The sequence below is a fragment of the Eleutherodactylus coqui genome, chromosome 11 (genome assembly GCF_035609145.1).
Source record: "Eleutherodactylus coqui strain aEleCoq1 chromosome 11, aEleCoq1.hap1, whole genome shotgun sequence".
Classification (NCBI taxonomy): domain Eukaryota; kingdom Metazoa; phylum Chordata; class Amphibia; order Anura; family Eleutherodactylidae; genus Eleutherodactylus; species Eleutherodactylus coqui.
The window spans coordinates 48,946,395-48,959,788 of NC_089847.1; positions in this window are offsets into that span (position 1 = coordinate 48,946,395).

The window sequence follows — 13,394 nt, forward strand, 5'->3', positions numbered from 1 at the left end:
ATATTGATCCAAACAAAGGCAAAAAAAATGCCAATGAAGTGGAAGCCAATTTTCCCCATTTAAGGTAAAAATAATTCATTCCTGACTGCAATCTGGAAGCAGAATAATCCTCGTATTACCCACCGTTCTGAAATAGTCAGTGATATAACATGTAATGCCGTAACAACCAAAAAAAGGTGTCCAGGCCCCTCTTGTACTCTTTTATCGAGTTTTCCATCCCCACGTTCTCAGGCAGAGAGTTCCATAGCCTCACTGCTCTTACAGTAAAAAGTTCCATAGTCTCACTGCTCTTACAGTAAAAAGTTCCATAGTCTCACTGCTTTTACAGTAAAGAGTTCCATAGTCTTACTACTCTAATCATGATAGAGAAATACATTCCAATCTGCAGAATACAGCTTTTATTTCACTTTAGCATTTTACATCTTCAGGCTGCTTACACATGAACATAATACGGGTGTATTTTTTGCAAACGCGTTATTGAGTGTCCTGGCTCGACTGTGGATCTTCTGACCGGAACTCAGAGCACGATGGGGATCTATGATGCTCTCAGTTTGACTGTGGCAAACTTGGTAGACTGTGGCAAAACTAGGATTGCAAAAATATGTGTTATATCAGCCTACTAAATCTACATTTCGCTATTCAATTACACATTAGAATGTTACAATAATGTACTAAAAAACTTCTAGGAAAGAAACGTTTGAGTACTGGTGCACAAGAAAGCTGAAATGTTCACTGCTGGGCATTAGAGATTTTCCTTCCATCTAGTTTGCTGTCCACTGCCTGTTGTCATGTGAAGTCTATTTCTTGTACAGAGACACAGACATGGATAACAGGAAGCAGAAGTGAGTGCTGTCTCATGCTGCCCATAGAAATCTATGAAGAAGGGGGGAGTGGAGAAGAGGAGGAGGAGAGGCTCACACAGTCACTGCAGCAGCTAACTGAAAATAAAGCATGGGGACTATGGTGGGGAAAATAGTGAAAAAGCAGGATACAAATTATATAAATGCCAGATATGGTGCTATTCTTCATGTACACACACCTATTCTGAAAAGCCAGCTGAAAGTGCTGGTATGGTTTAAGTGAGTTTAACACTTTAAGGGTGTATTCAGATGAGCGTGTTTATGTGCGTTCCCTTTGGTGTGTTCACATGTCCGTATTTTACAGGCATGCACACCTGTAAAAGATAGGACATGCATGCACCATAGGTCTGTGGTGCATGTAAATATTCCCCACGGGGTGTACCCTTGTCACTGAACACTGTGACAGCACTGCACAGTTGTCAGTGACAAGAGGACTCTCCACGGGAAGTAAAGAACCCCCTGCCACAGCTGTGACAGTTGTGACAGAGGATCACTATGTTCTCCCATTGCTTTCAATGGGACCGGCACTTCTGCAGTCCCATTTAAAGCAATGGGCTTCCGGCAAGCCCTGTAGGGATTTTCAGGGAAGGGCTTTAAATATAAGCCCCTCCCTGAAAAATCATCCCTAGAATGTGTTAAAAATAAAAAATTCCTATGGGAGCTAAAAAAAAGGGGGGTGGAGAGAGTTTACCTGCGTCCAATGCTGGGAAAAGATGACAGCTGGCTCTACTTAAGCATTAGTAGTCATTTCAAGGATTTCTGTCGACTGAAGGATTTACGTGCTGCAGCGTATTTTTTTGCCAAGCGTGAAAACGCATACGGTCGTGTCAAAGAGGCCTTAGTTTTCCAAGGGATAGCATGAATGATTTTGGCCAGCTTTTCCATATGTCTTATTTGGGTATGTACATGTAAGGGTTAGAGATGAGCGAACGTACTCGTCCGAGCTTGATGCTCGGGCGAATATTAGGGTGTTCGGGATGCTCGTTACTTGTAACGAGTACCACGCGATGTTCGGGTTACTTTCACTTTCATCTCTGAGACGTTAGCGCGCTTTTCTGGCCAATTGAAAGACAGGGAAGGCATTACAACTTTCCCCTGTGATGTTCCAGCCCTATACCACCCCCCTGCTATGAGTGGCTGGGGAGATCAGGTGTCACCCGAGTATAAAAGTCGGCCCCTCCCGCGGCTCGCCTCAGATGCGTTGTGAGTCACTTGTGACAGAGATCAGGGACAGTGCTATAGTGTTGGAGCTGCTGTAGGGAAAGCGTTAGGAGTTAGTGTAGGCTTCAAGAACCCCAACGGTCCTGCTTAGGGCCACATCTCACAGTGTGCAGTACTGTGGAGGCTGCCTTTTGCAGTGGTGCACATTTTTTTTTCAAAATCGGCCGTGCAGAGCATTGCGCCCTGCAGTAATATTACAGGGACAGAAGTGGTGGTTAGGCAGGGAGAGTGTTAGGAGTTAGTGTAGGCTTCAAGAACCCCAACGGTCCTTCTTAGGGCCACATCTAACCGTGTGCAGTACTGTGGAGGCTGCTGTTAGCAGTGTTGCACTTTTTTTTTTTTTCCTAATCGGCCGTGCAGAGCATTGCGCCCTACAGTAATACTCCAGGGACAGAATTGTGTAGGCAGGGCCAGAAGACATATTTTATTGATTGAATATAGGCAGTGGGCCTTTCCTTTAAAAAAAAAGGGCAAAAATTCTATTTGGCCTGCCTCTGACAGTCCTCAGCGTTCTGGGTACGTGTGTGCTGGGTGGAGAACGTAAAAAAAATCATACACAGCCAGCTAAGTTTAACAGCAGGCTTGCGCCAATTTATTTCCTGGCTGGGAAATCACCGCTCTGCTGTAGTTAATAACTGTGCAACACTGCAGTTCTGTGACACACTGCAGGGCCACAACACATTTATTATTGACTAGCGTACCCGTCGCGCGTTGCTGCGAAGACAGACATACATACATACATTCGTTTTTATATATCTAGATGACGGCAGCAGCGACCACTGAGGTTTTGTAGGCCGCTGCTTCCCCCTTGCAGGCTGAATAAAATAGCCGTTGTGTGGAACATCCAATTTATCCGGCTGCTGTGGCTTCTTGGGAAGATAGCCTAGTACATGTTTGCCCACTTCCAACTCCAATGGAGACTGACTGTAAATGGCTGGCGTGCTCTAGTATTTATGGTTTCAAGCTGTACGTGTCATTGCATACAGTCTATCTATCTATCTATCTATCTATCTATCTATCTATCTATCTATCTATCTATCTATCTATCAGGGTTATTGCATACAGTCTATCTATCTATCTATCTATGACATCAGGAAATGAGAGAATTAGATTCCGTACGTAAAATTTGAACGCTAATTCTTTGGCGCTTTGAATTGAATAATCGAGTTGGGACCCATTAACTTTTCCTATTTATGACATAATCAATGCTCGTGCCAAATTTTAAGTTTCTATGACATTGGGAAGTGAGAGAATTAAGTTGGGATGAGACATAAGGCCTTGCCCATAAGCATTCCCCAACCTCCAAGAACTGAACCTACCTACCTGAATGAGATTTTGTAGGCCGCTGCTTCCCCCTTGCGGGCTGAATAAAATAGCCATTGGGTGGAACATACAATTTATCCGGCTGCTGTGGCTTCTTAGGAAGATATCCTAGTACTTGTTTACCCACTTCCAACTCCAATGGTAATTGGCTGGCGTGCTCTAGTGGTTCCAAGCTGTACGTGTCATAATACAGCCTTAATGACATCACAATGCAGCTTTATAGAACATGTTGGGGCATGTTCAAGGGCGTCCGATGTTGATGACATCAGTGATGACATCACAATAGCAGGTGGCTTACTTATTCAATCTACGTGGGGGGGGGGGCGTAACTTTCGACGACGCTCGCGCGCCATTTATCGTAGGATATTTGTACTATGCCTATAATCTTCCCAGGAGTGTACTTAACAACTTCCCAAAGTTTCATGGCGATCGGATGAATGGTGTAGTAGCGCATAAAGGACAAACAGACACGCACGCAGACAGACATACATTCAATTTTATATATATAGATGTTGGGGCATGTTCAAGGGCGTCCGATGTTGATGACATCAGTGATGACATCACAATAGCAGGTGGCTTACTTATTCGATCTACGTGGGGGGGGGGCGTAACTTTCGACGACGCTCGCGCGCCATTTATCGTAGGATATTTGTACTATGCCTATAATCTTCCCAGGAGTGTACTTAACAACTTCCCAAAGTTTCATGGCGATCGGATGAATGGTGTAGTAGCGCATAAAGGACAAACAGACACGCACGCACGCAGACACGCACGCACGCAGACAGACATACATTCAATTTTATATATATAGATTGAATATACGCAGTGGGCCTTTCCTTTAAAAAAAAAGGGCAACTACTATTCTATTTGGCCTGCCTCTGACAGTCCTCAGCGTTCTGGGTACGTGTGTGCTGGGTGGAGAACTTAAACAAAAATCATACGCAGCCAGCTAAGTTTAACAGCAGGCTTGCGCCAATTTATTTCCTGGCTGGGAAATCACCGCTCTGCTGTAGTTAATAACTGTGCAACACTGCAGTTCTGTGACACACTGCAGGGCCACAACACATTTATTATTGATTGAATATATGCAGTGGGCCTTTCCTTTAAAAAAAAAAGGGCAAAAATTCTATTTGGCCTGCCTCTGACAGTCCTCAGCGTTCTGGGTACGTGTGTGCTGGGTGGAGAACGTAAAAAAAATCATACGCAGCCAGCTAAGTTTAACAGCAGGCTTGCGCCAATTTATTTCCTGGCTGGGAAATCACCGCTCTGCTGTAGTTAATAACTGTGCAACACTGCAGTTCTGTGACACACTGCAGGGCCACAACACATTTATTATTGATTGAATATACGCAGTGGGCCTTTCCTTTAAAAAAAAAGGGCAAAAATTCTATTTGGCCTGCCTCTGACAGTCCTCAGCGTTCTGGGTACGTGTGTGCTGGGTGGAGAACTTAAACAAAAATCATACGCAGCCAGCTAAGTTTAACAGCAGGCTTGCGCCAATTTATTTCCTGGCTGGGAAATCACCGCTCTGCTGTAGTTAATAACTGTGCAACACTGCAGTTCTGTGACACACTGCAGGGCCACAACACATTTATTATTGATTGAATATACGCAGTGGGCCTTTCCTTTAAAAAAAAAGGGCAACTACTATTCTATTTGGCCTGCCTCTGACAGTCCTCAGCGTTCTGGGTACGTGTGTGCTGGGTGGAGAACTTAAACAAAAATCATACGCAGCCAGCTAAGTTTAACAGCAGGCTTGCGCCAATTTATTTCCTGGCTGGGAAATCACTGCTCTGCTGTAGTTAATAACTGTGCAACACTGCAGTTCTGTGACACACTGCAGGGCCACAACACATTTATTATTGATTGAATATACGCAGTGGGCCTTTCCTTTAAAAAAAAAGGGCAACTACTATTCTATTTGGCCTGCCTCTGACAGTCCTCAGCGTTCTGGGTACGTGTGTGCTGGGTGGAGAACGTAAAAAAAATCATACGCAGCCAGCTAAGTTTAACAGCAGGCTTGCGCCAATTTATTTCCTGGCTGGGAAATCCCCGCTCTGCTGTAGTTAATAACTGTGCAACACTGCAGTTCTGTGACACACTGCAGGGCCACAACACATTTATTATTGATTGATTATACGCAGTGGGCCGGCCTTTCCTTTAAAAAAAAAGGGCAAAAATTCTATTTGGCCTGCCTCTGACAGTCCTCAGCGTTCTGGGTACGTGTGTGCTGGGTGGAGAACGTAAAAAAAATCATACGCAGCCAGCTAAGTTTAACAGCAGGCTTGAGCCAATTTATTTCCTGGCTGGGAAATCACCGCTCTGCTGTAGTTAATAACTGTGCAACACTGCAGTTCTGTGACACACTGCAGGGCCACAACACATTTATTATTGATTGAATATACGCAGTGGGCCTTTCCTTTAAAAAAAAAGGGCAACTACTATTCTATTTGGCCTGCCTCTGACAGTCCTCAGCGTTCTGGGTACGTGTGTGCTGGGTGGAGAACTTAAACAAAAATCATACGCAGCCAGCTAAGTTTAACAGCAGGCTTGCGCCAATTTATTTCCTGGCTGGGAAATCACCGCTCTGCTGTAGTTAATAACTGTGCAACACTGCAGTTCTGTGACACACTGCAGGGCCACAACACATTTATTATTGATTGAATATACGCAGTGGGCCTTTCCTTTAAAAAAAAAGGGCAACTACTATTCTATTTGGCCTGCCTCTGACAGTCCTCAGCGTTCTGGGTACGTGTGTGCTGGGTGGAGAACTTAAACAAAAATCATACGCAGCCAGCTAAGTTTAACAGCAGGCTTGTGCCAATTTATTTCCTGGCTGGGAAATCAAATCACTGGTAATACAGCATGCTGAGGGGTAGGGGTAGGCCTAGAGGACGTGGACGCGGCCGAGGACGCGGAGGCCCAAGTCAGGGTGTGGGCACAGGCCGAACTCCTGATCCAGGTGTATCGCAGCCGACTGCTGCACGATTAGGAGAGAGGCACATTTCTGGCGTCCCCACATTCATCGCACAATTAATGGGTCCACGCGGGAGACCTTTATTAGAAAATGAGCAGTGTGAGCAGGTCCTGTCGTGGATGGCAGAAAGTGCTTCGAGCAACCTATCGTCCACCCACAGTTCTGCGCCGTCCACTGCTGCAAATCCGAATCCTCTGGCTGCTGCTCCTCCTTCCTCCCAGCCTCCTCACTCCACTACAATGACACATGCTCAGGAGCGGGAAGACTCCCAGGAACTGTTCTCGGGCCCCTGCTCAGATTGGGCAGCAGTGGTTCCTCTCCCACCAGAGGAGTTTATCGTCACTGATGCCCAACCATTGAAAATTCCCGGGGTCCGGGGGATGAGGCTGGGGACTTCCGGCAACTGTCTCAAGACCTTTCAGTGGGTGAGGAGGACGATGACGATGAGACACAGTTGTCTATCGGTCAGGTAGTAGTAAGGGCAGTAAGTCCGAGGGAGGAGCACACAGAGGATTCGGAGGAAGAGCAGCAGGACGATGAGGTGACTGACCCCACCTGGTTTGCAACGCCTACTCAGGACAGGTCTTCAGAGGGGGAGGCAAGGGCAGCAGTAGGGCAGGTTGCAAGAGGCAGTGCGGTGTCCAGGGGTAGAGGCAGGGCCAGACCGAATAATCCACCAAGTGTTTCCCAAAGCGCACGCTCGCGCCATGCCACCCTGCAGAGGCCAAGGTGCTCTAAGGTCTGGCAGTTTTTCACAGAGACGCCTGACGACCGACGAACAGTGGTGTGCAACCTTTGTCGCGCCAAGATCAGCCGGGGAGCCACCACCAACAGCCTGACCACCACCAGCATGCGCAGACATATGATGGCCAAGCACCCCACAAGGTGGGACGAAGGCCGTTCACCGCCTCCGGTTTACACCACTGCCTCTCCCCCTGTGCCCCAACCTGCCACTGAGATCCAACCCCCCTCTCAGGACACAGGCACTACCGTCTCCTGGCCTGCACCCACACCCTCACCTCCGCTGTCCTCGGCCCCATCCACCAATGTCTCGCACCGCACCGTCCAGCCGTTGCTAGCGCAAGTGTTTGAGCGCAAGTGCAAGTACGCCACCACGCACCCGCACGCTCAAGCGTTAACCGTCCACATAGCCAAATTTATCAGCCTTGAGATGCTGCCGTATAGGGTTGTGGAAACGGAGTCCTTCAAAAGTATGATGGCGGCGGCCCCGCGCTGCTCAGTTCCCAGTCGCCACTACTTTTCCCGATGTGCCATCCCAGCCCTGCACGACCACGTCTCCCGCAACATTGTATGCGCCCTCACCAACGCGGTTACTGCCAAGGTCCACTTAACAACGGACACGTGGACAAGCACGGGCGGGCAGGGCCACTACATCTCCCTGACGGCACATTGGGTGAATTTAGTGGAGGCTGGGACAGAGTCAGAGCCTGGGACCTCTCACGTCCTACCCACCCCCAGAATTGCGGACCCCAGCTCGGTGGTGGTATCTTCGGCGGTGTATGCTTCCTCCACTAAAGCACCCTCCTCCTCCTCCTCCGCAACCTCTGTCTCGCAATCTAGATGTGTCAGCAGCAGCAGGACGTCGCCAGCAGTCGGTGTCGCACGGCGTGGCAGCACAGCGGTGGGCAAGCGTCAGCAGGCCGTGCTGAAACTACTCAGCTTAGGAGATAAGAGGCACACAGCCCACGAACTGCTGCGGGGTCTAACAGAGCAGACCGACCGTTGGCTTGCGCCACTGAGCCTCCAACCGGGCATGGTCGTGTGTGACAACGGGCGTAACCTGGTGGCGGCTCTGCAGCTCGGCAGCCTCACGCACGTGCCATGCCTGGCCCACGTCTTTAATTTGGTGGTTCAGCGCTTTCTGAAAAGCTACCCACGCTTGTCAGACCTGCTCGTAAAGGTGCGCCGGCTCTGCGCACATTTCCGCAAGTCCCACACGGACTCTGCCACCCTGCACACCCTGCAACATCGGTTTAATCTGCCAGTGCACCGACTGCTGTGTGACGTGCCCACACGGTGGAACTCTACGCTCCACATGTTGGCCAGGCTCTATGAGCAGCGTAGAGCTATAGTGGAATACCAACTCCAACATGGGCGGCGCAGTGGGAGTCAGCCTCCTCAATTATTTTCAGAAGAGTGGGCCTGGTTGGCAGACATCTGCCGGGTCCTTGGAAAGTTTGAGGAGTCTACCCAGGTGGTGAGCGGCGATGCTGCAATCATTAGCGTCACCATTCCTTTGCTATGCCTCTTGAGAAGTTCCCTGCAAAGCATAAAGGCAGATGCTTTGCGCTCGGAAATGGAGGCGGGGGAAGACAGTATGTCGCTGGATAGTCAGAGCACCCTCCTGTCTATATCTCAGCGCGTTGAGGAGGAGGAGGAGCATGAGGAGGATGAGGAGGAGGGGGAAGAGACAGCTTGGCCCACTGCTGACGGTACCCATGCTGCTTGCCTGTCATCCTTTCAGCGTGTATGGCCTGAGGAGGAGGAGGAGGAGGATCCTGAAAGTGATCTTCCTAGTGAAGACAGCCATGTGTTGCGTACAGGTACCCTGGCACACATGGCTGACTTCATGTTAGGATGCCTTTCTCGTGACCCTCGCGTTGTACGCATTCTGGCCACTACAGATTACTGGGTGTACACACTGCTCGACCCACCGTATAAGGAGAACCTTTCCACTCTCATTCCCGAAGAGGAAAGGGGTTCGAGAGTGTTGCTATACCACAGGACCCTGGCGGACAAGCTGATGGTAAAATTCCCATCCGACAGCGCTAGTGGCAGAAGGCGCAGTTCCGAGGGCCAGGTAGCAGGGGAGGTGCGGAGATCCAGCAGCATGTACAGCACAGGCAGTGCAACACTCTTTAACCCCTTAATGACATGGCCTATTTTGGCGTTGAGGACCAAGCGATTTTTTGGTATTTTTCCATCTCCATTTTTCAAAAGCCATAACTTTTTTATTTTTCCGTGGACGCGGCCGTGTAAGGGCTTGTTTTTTGCGTGGCGATCTGTAGTTTTTATCGGTGCCACCTTTGGGTATATAGACAATATCGTAAATTTTTATTTTTTTTTTTAATGATAACAGGGAGAGAAAACGCATCAATTCTGCCATAGATTTTTTTTTTTTTTTACAGCGTTAATCATGCAGCATAAATGACACACTAAAATTTTTCTGCGGGTCGGTACGGTAACAACGATACCAAAGTTGTTATATTTTTTTTAGGTTTTTACACTTTTTTGCAATAAAACCCCCTTTTTTTGGAAATCTTTTTTTTTCTCTATAGCTGCATTCAAAGTCCTGTAACTTTTTTATTTTTCTATGTACGGAGCTCTTTAAGGGCTTATTTTTTGCGAGACGAGCTGTAGTTTTTATTGGTACCATTTTGGGAAATGTACGGCTTTTTTGATCACTTTTATTGCATTTTTTGTGAGGCAAAATGCTAAAAATTAGCATTTTGCCTCTGTTTTTTAGCGTTTTTTTTTACGCTTTTTGTCGTACAAAATAAAAAGCATGTTCAACTTTTTGTACACGTCGTTACGGACGCGTCAATACCCAATATGTGGGGTTTTAGTTTTTTTTCCCTTTTTTTATGCTAATATTAGAAAAAGCATAAAAAAGGGGTTTTTTACATTTTTTTTTTTACATTTTTCTTTTTTTTACACTTTTCTTTTCTTTTTTTTTATACTATTTGAGTCCCTCTGAGGGATTTACATCACTGTGCCTATGATCGCTGTCATAAGGCATGGCAGAGCTACTGCTCTGCCATGCCTTATCGCTTGTACAGCGATTATAGGCACAGGCAATACAGGACGCCAGTGTCTGGCGTCCTGTTGCCATGAAGACAGGCCGGGCTCTCGCGATAACATCGCGAGTTCCGGCCGGAGACACACAGGGATCGCGATCCCTCTGTGAACTCTTTCCCTGCCGCGATCTACTTAGATCGCGGCAGGGAAGGGGTTAACAGCGGCGGGCGCATCTCCGATGTCCCCCCGCTGTTGGAGCGGGACGCCGGCTGTGACTGACAGCCGGCTCCCGCTGCGGGATAGCGCGGGATCACATGTGATCCCGTGCTATCTCCAGGACGTACCAGGTACGTCATGTTGCGGGAAGTACCAGGCTGCCATGACGTACCAGGTACGTCCAGGAGCGGGAAGGAGTTAAGGCCCTGGACAGCTTTATGGCTCCCCACCAAGACTGTGTCACCGCTCCCCAGTCAAGGCTGAGTCGGCGGGAGCACTGTAAAAGGATGGTGAGGGAGTACGTAGCCGATCGCACGACCGTCCTCCGTGACGCCTCTGCCACCTACAACTACTGGGTGTCGAAGCTGGACACGTGGCCTGAACTCGCGCTGTATGCCCTGGAGGTGCTTGCTTGTCCTGCGGCTAGCGTCTTGTCAGAGAGGGTGTTTAGTGCGGCTGGGGGAATCATCACAGATAAGCGTACCCGCCTGTCAACCGACAGTGCCGACAGGCTAACACTCATCAAGATGAACAAAGCCTGGATTTCCCCAGACTTCTCTTCTCCACCAGCGGACAGCAGCGATACCTAAGCAATAGGTAGGCTGCACCCGCGGATGGAAGCATCGTTCTGTATCCCCATCAAAAACGGGGACCTTTTCGCTTCATCAATCTGTGTATAATATTCCTCCTCCTCCTGCTCCTCCTCCTGAAACCTCACATAATCACGCCGAACGGGCAATTTTTCTTAGGGCCACAAGGCTCACTCATATAATTTTTCTAAACAATTTTTATACGTTTCAATGCTCTTAAAAGCGTTGAAACTTTAACTTGAACCAATTTTTCGTTAAATTGGGCTGCCTCCAGGCCTAGTTACCACTTAAGCCACATTAACCAAAGCGATAAAATGGGTTTCACCTGCCATCTTGGTTGGGCATGGCCAATTTTTTCTGAGGTACATTAGTACTGTTGGTACACCAATTTTTTTGGGCCCTCACCTACAGTGTAATCATAGTAATTTCTATGTTCTTCGCCTGCACTCATAGTACAGAAAGGTGTGTGGGGTTGGCCTACACTTTAGCTACATAAATGTAACTGGGGCCTTGTCTATACTGCAGCTAGTGAAATGTGAAAGAGACTGTTATCTCCCTAAACTGCTGCAATGGGAATGTTACGGGGGCCTGTCATAAGTGCTACTATTACTGAAATGGAACTAAGACTGCGCTCCCCCTATACTGCTGCTAGTGATATGTTAGTGGGGCCTGTACCTAATGCTACCGCTGAAATGTTAATAATTCTGGGCTCTGCCTATACCGCTGCTAATGGTATGTCACTGGGGTGTGGAAACAGAGGCTTCACAAAGACATGATGGCGGCAAGGCCATTTCCCACCAACGCTGTTACTGTTAAGGTGCATATAACCACGGACACGTGTAGAGGACACATAGTGCCTCCAAAACATCCCCCTCCTCCTCCAACAATGAAAACATTCTTGGCAAATACCTTTGCATTGGTCCGTCTGGTGGCAGTCCAAGAATTTCACCTTTAACGACACAACAAGAGAGCACCACCACCATCCCCCCGCCACGGCCCACTTAATCCTGGCCACATTCCGAAAACCAACTACATAAAACCGCGCTACCAGGTCCGCAGTCACCACCACATTACCACCAACGAGGTTACTGTTAAGGTACATATTACCAGTCTGACTGGGGCATGCAGTGTGGGCCGAAGCCCACCTGTATTGTATCTGACGTTAGCTCTGCTGAGTAGGGCACTGCAATGGGATATATTTATGTACCGCCGGTGGGTTCCAGGGAGCCAACCATGCTGTGGGTCCACACGGAGTTGTAACTGCATCTGTCCACTTGTAAAGAACCCCAGTCTGACTGGGGCATGCAGTGTGGGCCGAAGCCCACCTGCATTAACCACGACATTACCTCAGCTGTGATGGGCAATGCAATGGGATTTATTTATGTACCACCGGTGGGTTCCAGGGAGCCACCCATGCTGTAGGTGCACACGGAGTTTAACCTACATCTGTCCACTTGTAAAGAACCCCAGTCAGACTGGGGCATGCAGTGTGGGCCGAAGCCCACCTGTATTAAGCACGACATTACCTCAGCTGTGATGGGCAATGCAATGGGATATTTTTATGTACCGCCGGTGGCTTCCTGGCACCCACCCATGCTGTGGGTCCACAGGGAGTTGTTACTACATCTGTCCACTTGTAAAGAACCCCAGTCTGACTGGGGCATGCAGTGTGGGCCGAAGCCCACCTGCATTAACCACGACATTACCTCAGCTGTGATGGGCAATGCAATGGGATATATTTATGTACCGCCGGTGGCTTCCTGGCACCCACCCATGCTGTGGGTCCACAGGGAGTTGTTACTACATCTGTCCACTTGTAAACAACCCCAGTCAGACTGGGGCATGCAGTGTGGGCCGAAGCCCACCTGTATTAAGCACGACATTACCTCAGCTGTGATGGGCACTGCAATGGGATACATTTATGTACAGCGGGTGGGTTCCAGGGAGTTGTACCTGCCTGTGACTATTTATAAAAAACCGCGGTCTGACTGGGGCATGCAGACACCTTGACAGAATGAATAGTGTGTGGCACATAGGTTCCCCATTGCTATGCCCACGTGTGCAGCTCCAGATGGAGGTGGCACAGGATTGGATTTCTCATTGCTTCTGTACAGCATTGTGGACTATCGCCCCGCCCCTTTTATGGGGGGGTCGCTGCCTAGCCATGCCAACCCTCTGCAGTGTGTGCCTGCTTTTCCTCTGGCAGACGCACTTATAAATAGACATGAGGGTGGCGTGGCATGAGGGCAGCTGAAGGCTGGGCAGGGACAATTTGGTGTACGCTGTGGACACTGTCGTGCGGGGGGGGGGGGGGTTGGGCAGCATGTAACCCAGGAGAAGTGGCAGCGGAGTGTCATGCAGGCAGTGATTGTGCTTTGTTGGAGGTAGTGTGGTGCTTAGCTAAGGTATGCATTGCTAATGAGGGCTTTTCAGAAGTAAAAGTTGTTG